Genomic DNA, 15532 nt, shown 5'->3' with positions numbered 1-15532 from the left:
GGAATGGGGATAAGGAGGGGGATAGAGAAAAAAGAAAAAGCAGCATGAACAAAAAAGACAGCCTGATGGGAAGGACTGGAATAATCTGAGGCCCTGATACCTGAAGCCCAGCCACCTCTCTGCCCTTGGATTCCAAGAGACATTCAATATCCTTACAATAAATACCATTTCTCTGCTTGCATCAGTTCAACCCAGATGTGGGTCACTTGGACCCCAAAGTGCCCTGTGTAATACAGCCAGTTAGGCAACTCTTGCAAGAGGCTGGCTGAGAGATGCTAAGTCCCTGGCTAGACACGGTAGTAGACACAGTTATGTTGGGAAGTGGATGCCTAGAGAAAGAAGCAAAATCACAATCAGTACCCTCAAGGACTTAAAGTCAAAGAGGAAAATACAACATTAAGAAATCTCATATCTTCACTGTGCTTTGCTGTTTCCAAAGGAGGGTGATAAGCAGAATCTCATTCATTTATTTATTCAACAAATATTTAATGTGCTCTTTTATGCCGGGCACTGTCCAAGGTGCTGGACACCCAAGGTAAATGAAACAGATTCGATCCCTAGGCCAACGGAGCTTGCAATGTAGGGGAGAAGAGAAACAATAAACAACTCAATAAATATATGATTACAAACTACAGCAAGTGCCATGAAGGAACACAACAGGGTGTTCTGAAAGGGAATAACAGGAGGCCTAGTTTAGATGGAGAAAACTTCTGTGAAAATGGGATGCTTAAACTAAGACAGGAAGCGTAAGAAAGAGACAATTATGAGCAGACTGGGAGAGAGCATTCCAAGGAAAGAAACAGAATGTGCAAAGGTCCTGAAGCAGAAACAAGCTTTGCATTAAAGCTGAAAGAAGGCCAGTGTAGCTAGAAGAGAGTAAGCAAGGATGAAAGAGTGGTGGGAGATGGGTCTAGAAGAGGTGGCTGAGGCCAGCCCAAAGAGCAGTCTCCTGGTCTGTGGCAAAGAATCTGGATTTTGTTCTCAGTACCTCAAAGGAAACACTTGATACTGGATTATCTTTTCTACTTTAAAGATGTAGAAATTTAGGCTGAGAGATGTATAACAACTCACTCAAGGTTGTCAAGCAAGCTGGCTAACTTGTAATACAATGCAGTGAGATGGAGGGGAAGAAAAATGAGATTTTCTAGAAAAAATGTCCAATGGCAAGGAAGCGATGATGAGGGAAGACTTCTCGAAGTGGGTAGCAAGAGAGTGGGACGTTGACGGACAAACCTCACTGGTCTGTGGGGTGCTAAATGGATTGTTTTTCATTTGTTTCTGAGGACCACTTAGACCCGTGCTACTAGAAGTGTGGTCTGTGGATTAGCAGCATTAGCATCACGTGGGAGCTCTTAAGTAAAGCAAGACTCTCCAGTCGCACCCCAGACAGAATCTGAAACTGTGAAGGTGGGGCCCAGGAATCTGTGTAGTAACACACTCCCTGGGTGATTCTTACCCATGCCTAAGTTTGGAAATCACTGCATTAGAGTGACTTATTGCGGGTTTGTAGCCCTGGTAGCACCTGACACCTTTCATTGGGACCTCAATAAAAATTTTTAAATGCACCTTTTTAATAACTTATGTACAATACTATTGAGTGCACAGTTCAATGAATCTTTCCATTTGTATACAGATTCAAAACCATCACCCAAATCAAGGCATAGAACATTTCCAGCCTCCCAGAACACATTTACACCCCCTCCCAATCAGTTCTTCCAAAAGGAAACAGCTATTGTGAGCACCATTTCCATAGAGTACTTTTGCCTGTTTTTGAGCTTCATGTAAATGGGATTATGCTATGAAGCAGGCTCACTGCACACTGAGAACCAACTTGTCTGAGTCCAGTGAGACAGAACACACTCATATGCAACAAGTTACATGAAGTGGATTTATTACTTATAGACAGGCAGCAAGGGAAACAGTAGCTGAGTATTCACCACAATCCAGTCCCCCAAGGCTCAGGAAAGCTGCCCGAGGAAGATGGATTCTTGACTGCACATGCTCCATTTGCACCACAGCTTATGGACCCCAGCAGTAGCCATCCCTGGGTTTTATACCCCTGGGGTCACATGACCCTCTAGGCTAAAGAATTTCTAGGAGAGACTGAAACAGAGCCCGAGCTGTTCCAGCCAGTTCCCCCCTTATCTCAGGATGTTTCATTCCCAGCCCATTCTACAGTTATTCTCGAGAACTACAAATGAGAAAGGGTTGGTCCAAGGCCAGCCAGAGAACTGTCCTGCACATGCCATAAGCATTCTTTTGTGTCTTGCTTCTTGCCCTCGGAATTGCATCTGTGCCATTCCCTATATCGCTGTGTATAGCACCTATTTGTTCTTTTTTATTACTGTATAGTATTCCATTATATGATTATACCACAATCTATTTATCCACTTTAATGCTGATGGACACGTGGATTATCTCTAGTTTGGGGCTCTTATGAATAAAGCTCTGAATATTTTTGTACTTATCCTCTGGAAGACATAAGCGCTCATTTCTGTTGGATGGAGAGGTACACAGGGGTGGAGGTGCTAATGTGCAGCTTTTCTAGACACTGCAGGTTTGTCCAAAGAGGGTGTACCAACTTTCACCTAACAGCATGTCTGCACGTTTGTAATACTTTGTTTAACACACACAGCTCTACAGCACTTGGACTGCCCTCCCCCTGCAATTTACAGACAAGAAACCAGGCTCAGAAACATGAAGTCACTTTCCCAAGACTATGAACTCACTCCCAGTATGCCCTGTCAACATGTATAACTTGCTTCCTCAGTCTTCTCATCTGTAAAATGGATGGGAAGGCTGGACAAATCTTTTTAGCCACAGAACCCTTTCTTCAAATGAAATCTTATGCTAAAGTCCAACATGTGGCAGGAAATAAAAACAGGTGTGCTACGATTAAAGCTGGGGTGGGGGTGGTCACAGAGTCTTCCCACCCCCAAACTTCCCTTCACCACGTGAATTCCCAGGGTTTTCCAGGGCTTAGTCTGACCCCACAGGCCCATATTAACTCACAAAGAGTGCTCATCCATTCTGGGCATCTAAGAATCTTCCCAACTCCCCTGAGAGATTCAGCTTGGCTGTCTGCCATGGCCAGCCTCACCCTGTGGAGGAGTCCATGCCAGCCCCAGGGCAGAAGCTGGCAAGGCAGAAGAAACCAAAATAAGACTGCCACTGAGAAAAGTCCCTTCTGGAGAAAGTTTCCATTTGACTGATCCTTCTTCATCCCCTCCTGAGCCTTAAGCTCTGGAAAATGCTGATGGTATCTTAACCAGAGTTGGTTGGATAAAATGAGAGCATAGTTTACCCCGTGTAAAGCAGTGGTGATTTTTAATTTATATAATGTCAAGATGCAAGATGTGAAATTTTGGAGAAGGAAAAAATAGTGATTTGGGGAGGGAAAATAATCATCTATTTATTCCTGTAGCTACTTTCAGGCCATGGTGATAAAGAATGAAACGTGGAAAGAACAAAGGATAAGAGAGCGCGGGGAGGGGAGAGAAGAGGATGAGATTCTCACTCAGAGCCATTGCACTTGCCTGTGTGATCTGCAAATAAAGTGTTTGCTGCAGACAATTCTGAAAGACCTGCCATGTGTTCTTACTCCGCCTGCCCCTCTCTAATTTTAATGTCTCAGCTCCTGCTTCCCTAAAGAATACCTGGTTTCTCCCCCTCCCGCCTTCATTGGAGCATTCAACAAGCATTTACTGAGTGGTGACGAGGTGCCAGGCACTGTTCTAGGCTGTGGGGATCCCCCAAAGAACACAACAGACAACTACACTAGGGATCTTGTGTTCTGGAACAGTGTGTCTTTCCAAAGGTAACCAGAGTGAGCTGTCCTTTTTACCGCCATGGTTTGATACAGCAGAACTGGCCACAGTCTCCCAAATGGTCTCCTTCCCTCAGTCTCGCCTTCCTGTTCTTAACCTTCACTGGGGCTAGACTGACCTTCATGCTCCCCTGCTGGGGTTCCTGGGTAAGACTTCGTTGAACCTCTATCTACTGCTTTGAGGATGAAGTCAAAACTCCAGGCAGCTCTGCTCCACACAGCCATTCAGGGACCCATCACCTTCAAGTTTTTTGCTCCTCCAACCCTGGGGACAATTTCACCATCTCCTTGGCCAACACTGTGTCACCATAATGTCCAGATAACAACTCATGGGAAAGGAAAAGAGCATGGAAGAGGTGCAGCTAAGTTCTAGGGCCAGACACAGATGTGGCACACCTGTCGGTAAGGGCAAAGCCACCCAGCTCACCAAAAGACAAGGGAGGCTGAGAAATACAGCACTTGACCAGCCACAGGGCAATCATTGTGGACAAAGGGGAGAGAGGATTTTGGCTGGCACCCAGCAGTCTCTACAACCCCCTCATTGTATACTTGTATATGGCAACTAAGGTTCAGAGCAGGTAAGTGGCTTGGCCAAGGTCACAGAGCTAATCTCCTTGCTACACCACTTCCTCAGTTCTTAGCAAAAATGTGTGCGATCATCAATTGATATTCATGCGAGACTGGTTCTGGGACCTCCCACGGATACCAAAATCTGCAGATGTTCAAGTCCCTGATAATAAAACGGCGTAGTATTTGTGTACAACTTACTCTCATTCTCTCTCTGTTTATTTTAAATCATCTCTAGATTACTTGTAATACCTAATAAAACGTTAATGCTATGTAAATAGCTGTTATATTGCATTGTTTAGGGAATAATGACAAGAAAAAAATTCTGTACATGTTCGGTGCACATGGAATTTTTAAAAATATTTTAAGTATTTTCTATCCACCTTTGGTTGAATCCACAGATGCGGGGGGGAAGGGGGTGACTATATTCTCGTTCATCTAATTATAGATCAGGTTCCTGGGAAATACTCTAAGACAGAGATCTGCATCCAGTGGTTTACTGGAGGTGTTGTTAGGATCTATAGCCGCAAGGGACTGAAGAAAGCAGGTTAAGCAGAGGGAGAAATTAAACCATAACATGGTTACAACAGTGCCCTCAGCAGATTCCAAAAGAGTCTCTGACTTGTACAGAGATGACATTGCAATGTTGTCACAAGTGGAAGCAAAGGCACCAGGCCTTTGTACCCCAAACTATAGGTGTTACCCCAGGGAGGAGGTGTAACCTTGCATGAGGTGCCTCCCTTCAGACAGGGGCAATTGCCAAGAGGGACTCAGCTATGAGCCAATAGCAGCCAACACTTCCAGCAGCTCGGGGAGCCCACGAGGATCCACCACAGTCGCTATGCTCTCCAAAGAGCCCAGCAGGGGCCTGGCACCTAGAAAACATTCAGTAGTCTGTGGACTGTGTGGTTGGTTCTCAGATTTATATGGCAATATTTTATTATCTATTCTTGCTGGTGTAGTTCTGTCTTGTGGTGCTTGATGCAGGTGTTTGTGTAGCCCCCAGCATGTGGAAGGAACTGCATGGAGCAGAGCAGATGGTTTTGGGGATAAGACAGAATCTCTGCCATCTAAGATTTCACAATTTAGTGGGGGCAGTAGAGACAAATTTAGAGAGACAGATGTGATGAAATATGATAGGGACACGTAGTAGACCCAGGCAATTATCTGCAAAAGTGAAATTAGATCTGTCTGAGGGGCTCAGAGAAGGCTTCACGTCATGCTTCCTCCAACTCAGGTGGAAATTAGAAGGAAATGGTGAGCTCTATGACACGAAGGGGTCATGAAATGATAGCACAATCACAAGACCCATGGGTCTGAAAGAGGGGAAAAAAGAGGACAGGAGGTGGGAAGGTGAAAAGAAAGTGTGAGAGACAAACATAATGAGATATTCAGCTTTTGGGTTTCTGTGCACTTCCAAGCACTCACATGGCTACATAGACTGTGCACTTCCAAGCTTGTGGCTACGTAGACTGATGATAATTTCTCCTCTTAATTCTTTTTTTTCTAGATCTACTTTAATCTTCCTTTTTTATATTTTATTATTAGCACATTCATTATTAGGAATCATAATTTTTCTTTATGACCTTTACCCAACCTATCACTCTCAAAACCCCTTCTTTCCCTCCCCTCATCTCTAGTATCCTTAGCTTTGCTCTCTCCTTCTGAAAGGTCAGTGTATTGTTGTGGTCTTTTCTTTCTTTCTTTTTCTTTCTTTCTTCCTTCCTTTCTTTCTTTCTTTCTTTTTTTCTTTGTTCTTTCTGTCTGTCTTTCCTTCTTTCTCTCTTCCTTTCTTTCTTAGCACCCAGTTATGAGTGAGAACATGCAGTCTTTCACTGTCTGGCTTATTTCACTTAACATAATTTTCTTCAGAGCCATTCATGTTGCTATAAATGGCAGAATTTCATTCTTCTTTATGGCTGAGTAAATTCCATTGTGTATATATACCATATTTTCTTTATCCAGCCATCTGTCGATGGACACTTAGGTTGGTTCCCTATTTGGACTATTGTAAATAGAGCTGTGATGAACATGGGAGTGCAGGTATCCCTTCGACATGATGATTTCCATTTCTTTGGGTATATACCCAGTAGTGGGATTGCTGGATCATATGACAGTTCTACCCATAGTTGTTTGAGGAACCTCCATACTGTTTTCCTTAATGGCTGTGCTAATTTACAGTCCCACAACAGTGTAGAAGAGTTCTCCTTTCTGCACATTACCAGTGTTTGCTATTCTCAGTCTTTTTAATAATGGCCAGTCAGTCTAACTGGTGTGAGATGATATCTCAATGTGGTTTTGATTTGCATTTCCCTGATGATTAGTTATGCTGAGCATTTTTTCCATCCTGAACAGGGAAAAGCTAAAAGCTTTTCTCCCAAGAACAGGAACAAGACAAGGATGACCACTCTCACCACTCCTATTTAACATACTATTAGTAGTACTAGCGAGAGCAATTGGGCAAGAGAAAGAAATAAAGGGCATCCAGGTGGGAAAGAATGAAGTCAAACTGTCCCTGTTTGCAGACGACATGATCATATATGTAGAAAAAATTAGAGACTCTACCAAAAAATTCTTAGAGCTGATTAACAATTTCAATAATGTTGCAGGATACAAAGTCAGCACCCAAAAATCGGTAGAGTTTTTATACTCCAGTAACACATTAGCAGAAAAAGAAATCAAGAAAGTAAGCCCATTTACAATAGTCGCCAAAAAAATAAAATACCTAGGAATCAACTTAACCAAGGAGGTGAAAGATCTCTACAGTGAGAACTACAAAACATTACTGAAAGAAATTAAAGAGGACACAAAAAGGTGGGAAGACATACCATGCTTTTGGATGGGAATAATTAACATCATGAAAATGTCCATCCTACCCAAAGCATTCCTTCTCTTAATTCTTATTCTGTTTGGTCTCTACATGTCTGCCTAGGGCCTCTCTGGGCTCCATTGGTGGCCACTCAATGCTGAGTTGCACCTGCCTTTAGCTGAAAGTAACCATCCCTAAGGATGGGTCCTAGAAGCTCAGAACAGGAAAGGACCTTAGACATTACCCAGATCAACTCCCTCATTTTATCAGAGAGGCTAAGAGAACTGCTCAGTATAACCCAAGTCAGACACAGAGCTGGAGCTACAACTCCAGTCATATAACTTCCTCTGCAGTGAAATTTCCACCTCGACAGTGTCCCCTGCCCCACCTACACACACAATCATGACTTATGCTCATTTTTGTCACCTTTAGCTTTCCCTTCCCTAGGATTTTTCTTTTTTATGACCATATATATGGGGTAGAATTTGGCACATTGAGGATAAACAATTACTTTTAAATTAATTAGGATTGCTTTTTTCCCATAAATCACTTTAAATGCCTTGAAGCTCATAAACAATGGCTCAGAAACCCCTCAACTTCTCTGATAACCTGAAATAAAAAGAAAGAAACCACCTATAATTGGAAGCCTACTCAGAGCCCTGAACTTGGGATATCAACTCACTGGGACCTCACCTTCATGCTGTGAGATGGGCATGAATTGCTCCATCTCACAGGATGAAGCATCGGCTCCGAGATGTGGAGTGACCTGTGAGTGCCCGGGGCAATGCCAGTTCACATGATCGCACAGCCCTGGCTCTCCAGCTGCATCATCAGTGAGGGTGTAGGTGAGAGCTAGAGGAGCCACTCCAGCTGACATTCCCTTTCTGGACACCGCCCAAGGGTATCTGCCTGCAGGAGCCAGCCTGGAAGGCTGAGCTATGACTCGGAAACGAGCCGCTTGTGGTCTAGGGGCAGAGTTGAGTCCTCTGGCAGTTACACTGCCTGAGCAGGGTTTGTCTTAGAGGTATTTGTGCACCTAGCACAAGAGGAGATTACTCTAAATAACATACAGCCCGACGTGACATTATTATTCTTAGACTATAAATCGATAACCAAAATAAAGTAAATTGTGAGGTCCGAGTGGCATAAAATATGGGCACAGACAAAGAGACTTGAGGGTAGCATTTGCTCTAAATCAGTTTAACCACCTCGCAGCTTCTCACATTACAGTCTTAATCTACCACATTAGCAAGATTAGTACGTGGTTTTTAAATTAAATTGCATATTTTATCATGTCTACTTCTTTCATGCTATATAAACTTCCAGGAAAATTACCGACTCATAAACTTTAGCATAACGCAGGAGGCAGAAGGAAGAGGAAAAACCAGAAAGACGTTTGGGGGCAGCCCTGAGTTCCACGTCCCCTATGTGCTGTGAAAAAGTCCACCATTAATACCCCACTAGGGTCAAGGAATTTCAGTAAACAGATTTAGAGATGAGTCTCCCGATGCACATAAATGGGTCCCTAGGGATTACAGGGCATTTTGTTGTTGTTGTTGCTAAGAGGTAAAATTCAAGGTTTTCACACAGATGGGTTGGAGCGGTAAGTTATTGTGCTCTAAGAGGAAGAAAAACACATTTTCTGAGTTCCTGGCTTCATTATAGCTCCAATAGACATGATTTGGGATCAGGATCCATTTGGTAGGGGCATGTCTGGTAAACTCTTTCCTGTGACTTTGTCTCTGTGGTGTTTAAGGATATGATGCTCCCATGCAGACCCTGATGTGCACACACATGCACACCCACACGCAGCCTTTCATACACAGAATGTAACTCTGTTCTCCAGCAGGTCAGAAGGCCTGAGCCTGAGGCTTCCATTAGCACACATTTCATGGGCTTGTAGAAGGCTGGACATGGAAGGATCTCCAGCTCATCTTTTAAAACCCCCTCCTGTGAAAACTGAATCAGAGAAGGCTGAGGACTTAACCAAAGTCTCACAGCAAGGTAAAGACAGAGGTGCAACTTCTGTTTAACTTTACCAGAAGTGACAGTTCTGTGCAGAGCCAGGGCTTCCTTGGAGGTGGATAGTGAGGTACTCAAAATCTTGGGCGTCAGACAGACCTGAATTCAGTCCTGACTCCCCCATCTCTTTGACCTCATCTGTAAAATAAGAACTGGAGAATCTACTTTGTAGCATGGTTACAAGAAGTGACTAAAATTATACATACACACACACACACTCAAACACAGTGCTCAGACTGGTGCCTGCCATATAGCAAACCCTTAGTAAATGTCAACTGGTACCATTTTGATATTAATATTATTCTTGTTATCTGTGTGACAGAAGCATGGTGGTGATAGAAATTTAGTGTTTGATTCAGCTCATCAAATGTTTACCAGGGTTCTACTGAGAGACGGGTCTTGGGCAGCCTATGGGGGATACAGATTGCATCAGACTAGGTTGCCTCTTGCAAAGCATCATAGTCTGCTGTACAAGTGACCACACAGCCAGTGAATGACAGTCTGAGGTAGGTGTGCTAACCGAGAGCTCTCATAGACTGCAAGGCATCAGCGGTTACACAAAGAGAAAGTGTAATGGTCAACCCAGCTTGAGGTCCATGGAGGTCAGGCATCCAAGGCCAGAGTCCAAGCCTCAGTGTCCCCATTGCCTATAGCTGTGAGACACTGGCCAGAGGGTTCAGCTCTGACTAGCAGTGGAGTTGTGAAGGGAACTCAGGTCCCCGACGGTACTCTGGGTTTCCAGAACACCTCAGCAACCAGGGTGTATTCAATAGGATCTTCCAGATTGCTGAGCCTCTTTGTTCTTTTCCAATCAATGAAGCTCACATCCTTAAATGTCCCCTGCAGATGGGAGATGGGAAGTAGATGGGATTAGAGTTCTCTCATGGATGATGCCAGAACTATTTCCTCTTTTTAGGTTTGTTTTTATCTGCCTGGACAGTCAGGCTCGGCAATTCCCTGCCCTGTCTCCCTCCACCCCTTCTGTTTCCAGGCCCCAGTTTGATCAGAAAAGCAGAGCCGCATGCCTTCTAAATTGCTGTGGGGAAAATATCTGGTTGACTTGGCTCCCACAGAGATCAAACAAAAGTGCCCCAGGAAGGCAGATAAGGTTGAATGAATGAAGGAGATTTAATTCTTTAATTAATAAGTGATTAGGTAATAATAACTGAAGGAATAAAGGAATGAATGAATGAAGAAGCTGTATTGTGGCCCACCCATGGCATAAGCTCCAACTTCCATCCCCACCCTTGTTTTCTTTCTCTACTCATTCTTCTTCTTACTGATGCCAACATTTGGCATATGTTCTGAATCCCTGTATGACAACTTAGCTTCTTTCTGGATTAAGGTAAGGAATGCATCCATTAATCGATCATCTCTAGGCCCCTTGTCCAACCCCAGGGCCTAACAGAGAGGCAGTGCATTGAGTGAATCCATGAAGTAGCCTCGCAGGTAGACACCAGCCACCTGAGAGGACCCTGGTCCCAGACTGATTTTGTGATCTCTGAAAGGATTCACAGCCTATTTCATTCCTCACCTTCGGTACCAAGAACTCTCATTCTGGCCCCAAGATCTAAGCCTAGAAGAAGAAGAAAAAAGATCCTGGTCCTAGTACAACAAGGAGAGGTGGCCGGAATAGGAATGGGAGACAGTAGGGAGCCAGGGAAGGGGTGGCAGCATGGGACATGGGGAGGAGCACCAGTTTGGGAATCTAGGACATGGGTTCTCAAGGCTGTCCTGCAGATTCTCTCTATGCCTTTGAGCAAGTCTGTCCCCCTCACTGAGCCGCAGCTTCCTTGTCTGAGAGACTCAGACCTAAGCCTCTTCTAATCTTCTGCTTTAACTCCTGGAGCACAAAGATGGAGAGAAGGCAGAGGGCAAGGGAATCAATAACAAAAAAGCCACAGAGGCAGAGGAAGGCTGTCTGTCTACCAGGCCATCTTGCTATCTTGCTGCCCAGGTGCGTATCACAGAGCCCCGCACTCAGCATTCAGGGGGCTGAGCGATGATGGAAGAGGCTGTAAATGGAAATTAGGAAATCTGCATTCTCCCAGCTTGCTGCATGACTCTTGGCAAGGTCCTTCCCATTTCTAAGTCCTTGTTTACAGAATGAGAGAAGATACTTGCAAACTATACATCCAAAAAGGGATTAATATCCAGACTATATAAGGTACTCAAACAACTATACAGTAAAAAATAGTAATCATCTGATTAAAAAATGGGCAAAGGAGATGAATAGACATTTTTCAAAGGAAGACATACAAATGGCCAAAAGGTACACGAAAAAATCCTCAACATCACTAATCATCAGGGAAATGTAAATCAAAACCACATTGAGATATCATCTCACACCAGTTAGACTGGCCACTATTAAAAAGACCAAGAATAACAAATGCTGATGAGGATGTGGGGAAAAGGGAACCCTCCTATACTGTTGGTGGGACTGTAAATTAGCACAGCCACTATGGAAAACAGTATGGAGGTTACTCAAACAACTACAAATAGATCTACCGTGTGATCCAGCAATCCCACTACTGGGTTTATACCCAAAGGAATGGAAAACATCATGTCGAAGGGATGCCTGCACTCCCATGCTCATCACAGCTTTATTTACAATAGCCAAAATATGGAGCTAACTTAAATGTCCATTGACAGACAACTGGATAAGGAAAATGTGGTATATATACACAATGGAACACTACTCAGCCTTAAAAAGAATGAAATTCTGCCATTTGCAGCAACATGGATGGGACTGGAGAAATTATGTTAAGTGAAATAAGCCAGACACAAAAAGAGAAATACTGCATGTTCTCACTCATAACTGGGTGCTAAGATAGAAAGAAAGACAGACAGGAGAAAGGAAGGAAGGAAGGAAGGAAGGAAGGAAGGAAGGAAGGAAGGAAGGAAGGAAGGAAGGAAGGAAGGAAGGAAGGAAGGAAGGAAGGAAGGAAGGAAGGAAGGAAGGAAGGAAGGAAGGAAGGGAAAATATGTTGAACTTTCAGAAGGAGCGAATAAAGCGAAGTATACTAGAGACAGGCAGGGGGAGGAGGGGAGGGCGGGGAGTCGGGGAGGGATAGGTCAGGTGGAGGGCACGGGGAAAGATTACGATTTGAAATGATGAATATGCTAATAACAATTTTTAAAAAGTCCTCATTTACAAATTGAAGTCTGCCAAAGATCTCTAATGGCCCTCTGACTAGGATTCTAAGGAGACCCTGCCATTAAGAAGTTTTCTTGGGGAGAATAAAAACCACAAAAATGCATTAGAGTCATTCACGAAGACCTGTGCCTCAAAAAGTATTGAGGAAATGGTTTCTCAAACATGGATGCCCACTGCAATCGGCTAGGATGCTTTTAAAAATACTGATAAAGTGATGGCTGGGTCCTCCCACAGCAATTCAGCTTTTGTTGATCTGGGGTGTGGCCTGAAAGGGATTTTTGAAAGCTCCCCAAGCGATTCTGATGAGCTTCCAGGGTTGCAAACCCCTGCCCTAAACCCACTGCTTGGGGTGACCTTAGTTCCCATCCCTGCCTGGGTCATCATGCATACTGGCAAGTGGCCAATCTCAGACTGTATCTCCAACCTGTGGTCCAGCCCCATGGCCACCACATCCCAAACACATAGACTGACCACTGCCCAAATGGCCAGAGGCCATGTTGAGTTAAAGCCTCAGCCCTGCAGAAAACTATAAACTAGATCCAACAGAGTTGGTAGAATCAAGTACTAGCATCTGCAGCCACACTAACGAGAGCAAAGAGTTCATCTGTGCCTGACGCTGTTCCAAGCATTTTTCACAGACGTCATTTCTTCTTCATAACAGTAACTATTGGGGGACAGCTGCTATCATCTTTCTCATTTTATTGGTAATTAAACAAAGGCACAGAGTAGCTAAATAATTTGCCCAAAGTCACACAGCTATTGAGTGGCAGAAGCAGGACGGTGCCCGGGCAGTTGGGTTCACCGCTGTGCTGCGCTGCTTCTCAGAACCATGTGTGTAGGTCTTTACTCCACCTGAGCCCCAGCCCAGGGCTCCCTGCTGGCTGTCTTCTGAGAGTAGGATGCCACCCTTCAACAATGATATGGCAACCCCAAGATGTGAGCTGTGCAAAGTAGGATGCCAGCAGTGGCCAGACTCCTCAGCCTGGAACCCATCTCCTCTGGCCACTTAATACTCCTGCTACACAGGCATCCTTCTGGCCAAGAGCAACAAACTACCTTTTATTTAAGTGATAGTTGGGTGGAATCACTGCTTGTGCCTTCTGAAAACTCTTAAAAGGAAAGCACACCCACGTATCTGGGTGGAAGGGAATCAACCAGCTAATAGGTTTTACCTGGCTATGCATCAGCATCATCTGGGGAGCTCTTAAAGTTCCTGATGCCCAGGCAGCAACCTGGACTAATTACATCAGAATCTTTGGGGTGAGACCGGGCATTACTATTTTTGAAAGCTTCTTGGGGAATTCCAATGTGCAGGCAAGTTAGAGAACAGTTATTGGGGACCTAATTTCTGAGCAGGCAGACCATGAATAGAGACACCCATGAAAAGTTAAATCACCACTTGGCTATTTGTGCTCAGTGCTTGGGTCAAGCAGAGAACCATGAAGGCTTTCTGGAAGAAGTGGCACCTGATTTGGGCTGCGAAGGTAGACTGAGTCTGGAGAGGCAGAGAGAGCCATGAGGACCGCTCTCAGGCCCTGCAGTCTTCCCCCATCTTCAGGAACACAGCCTCCCCTGTTATTTTCTCCTTCCTCTTTCCCTCTTCTCATGTCCCCCAGGAATGAGCTGAGCACTCCAGACAAATGTGATGTGGAGTGAAGAGCATATGTCCTGCGTGCACTGAAAGAGCATTTCCCTTCCTCCTCAGCAGATGAGTCAGGAAATAAGTTCTCTCTGCTTTCACATTTCACAGGCAAGCAGATGGCAAAAGTTTTGATTCAGGAATAATGTCCATTTGAATGGCCCACACTCAAGGGCCCCTGACTGTCATCAAAGGACCACCACAGACACACAATCTGGACACTTTAGAAGTCCCTATTTCATCCCAAACTGAAATTTTTTCCTCCCCCGACCCCCAGCCCAGCTTCTCCTGTGTCCCTATCTCAGTAAACAGAGCTCCCGCCACCCCAGCCAAAAAGCCGGGCAGCAGCCCTGGCTCCCCCATTCACCATGCAGATTTTCCCTCCCATGTGTGTCTTGATTCTATCCCCTTCTCTCCAGCCGCCATCATCATGACAGCCAGAGCTCAGGCCTCCCTGTGTATCCCATAGATGACTCCCTCGCCTTCTCGTGGCCCTCCTTTCCTTTTCCAAGTCTCTCTCCCACCAGCACTTGTTCCACACTGTGGCCTCAGAGCTTTCCAGAAGGCACAACCAGCCAGAATATGCCCCTGCTTAACAACACCCGATGACTTCAGTGGCTGTAGCCATGCTGCCCAGCCTTTATTGCTTCATGGCTCCCACACTGGAGAACACAGATAAACTGCTCATGGCTAGGAGTAGCCAGCCCTGGGAGCCCTTCCTGCCAACCCCAGGACTGAGGGGTGTAGGTTCACAGCACCTCTAAGAGCTATTCACAGACATGGATCCCAAACATGTGAGACCACAAAAATTATCTGAGAATTTTATGACAATACAGATCTCAAGGCCTCCCTGATCACCACTCCTCTGCTACCCCCATCTAGTTCAGAGTCTCACAGATCCAGGCTCTCTTCCTTAAGAGCACTTATTTCATTGGTAACTATATACTCACAGATATCGACATTTATGTACAGTTTGCCTCACTTACTAAACCATAAGCTCCAATAGCCCCACTGAATACACAATCTTTCCAGCCCACATCAAGTGCTGCTTCTTCCAGGAAGCCTTCAGGGATCTCTTCTTCTTGGTTCCATAGACTGATCGCCATTATCAGGCATATGTGATAAGCAATGAGCATATACGATAGTGCCTGGCACCAAGTATATGCTCAAAGAACATCTGTTCATGATAGATGGGTGAATGGAATGATGGGTGAATCGTGGGATGGATGATCAGATGGATGGATGATCGGCTGTATGACTGGATACACAGAAGACGAGACGGAGGATGGAAGATAGAGGGATCTTGTCTCTGCTGACCTCTCCAGCTTTATCTCCCACCATATCCCCCATGGACATGCTAAAACCTCACAAAATTGAAAGATGTCATAACTGTGTTCCTACATGGCTTTGTCCTTTTGAAAGAGAAGCTGTTTTGCCATTTGAAAAGGGTTTTCTGCTCAAAGGAAACACAAGCTTCTGTAAAGAACAGGAAAAGTTGTGTCAAAAAGGCCA

The sequence above is a fragment of the Cynocephalus volans genome, chromosome 17, assembly GCF_027409185.1.
Source record: "Cynocephalus volans isolate mCynVol1 chromosome 17, mCynVol1.pri, whole genome shotgun sequence".
NCBI lineage: Eukaryota > Metazoa > Chordata > Mammalia > Dermoptera > Cynocephalidae > Cynocephalus > Cynocephalus volans.
This window is presented reverse-complemented; position numbering follows the sequence as displayed.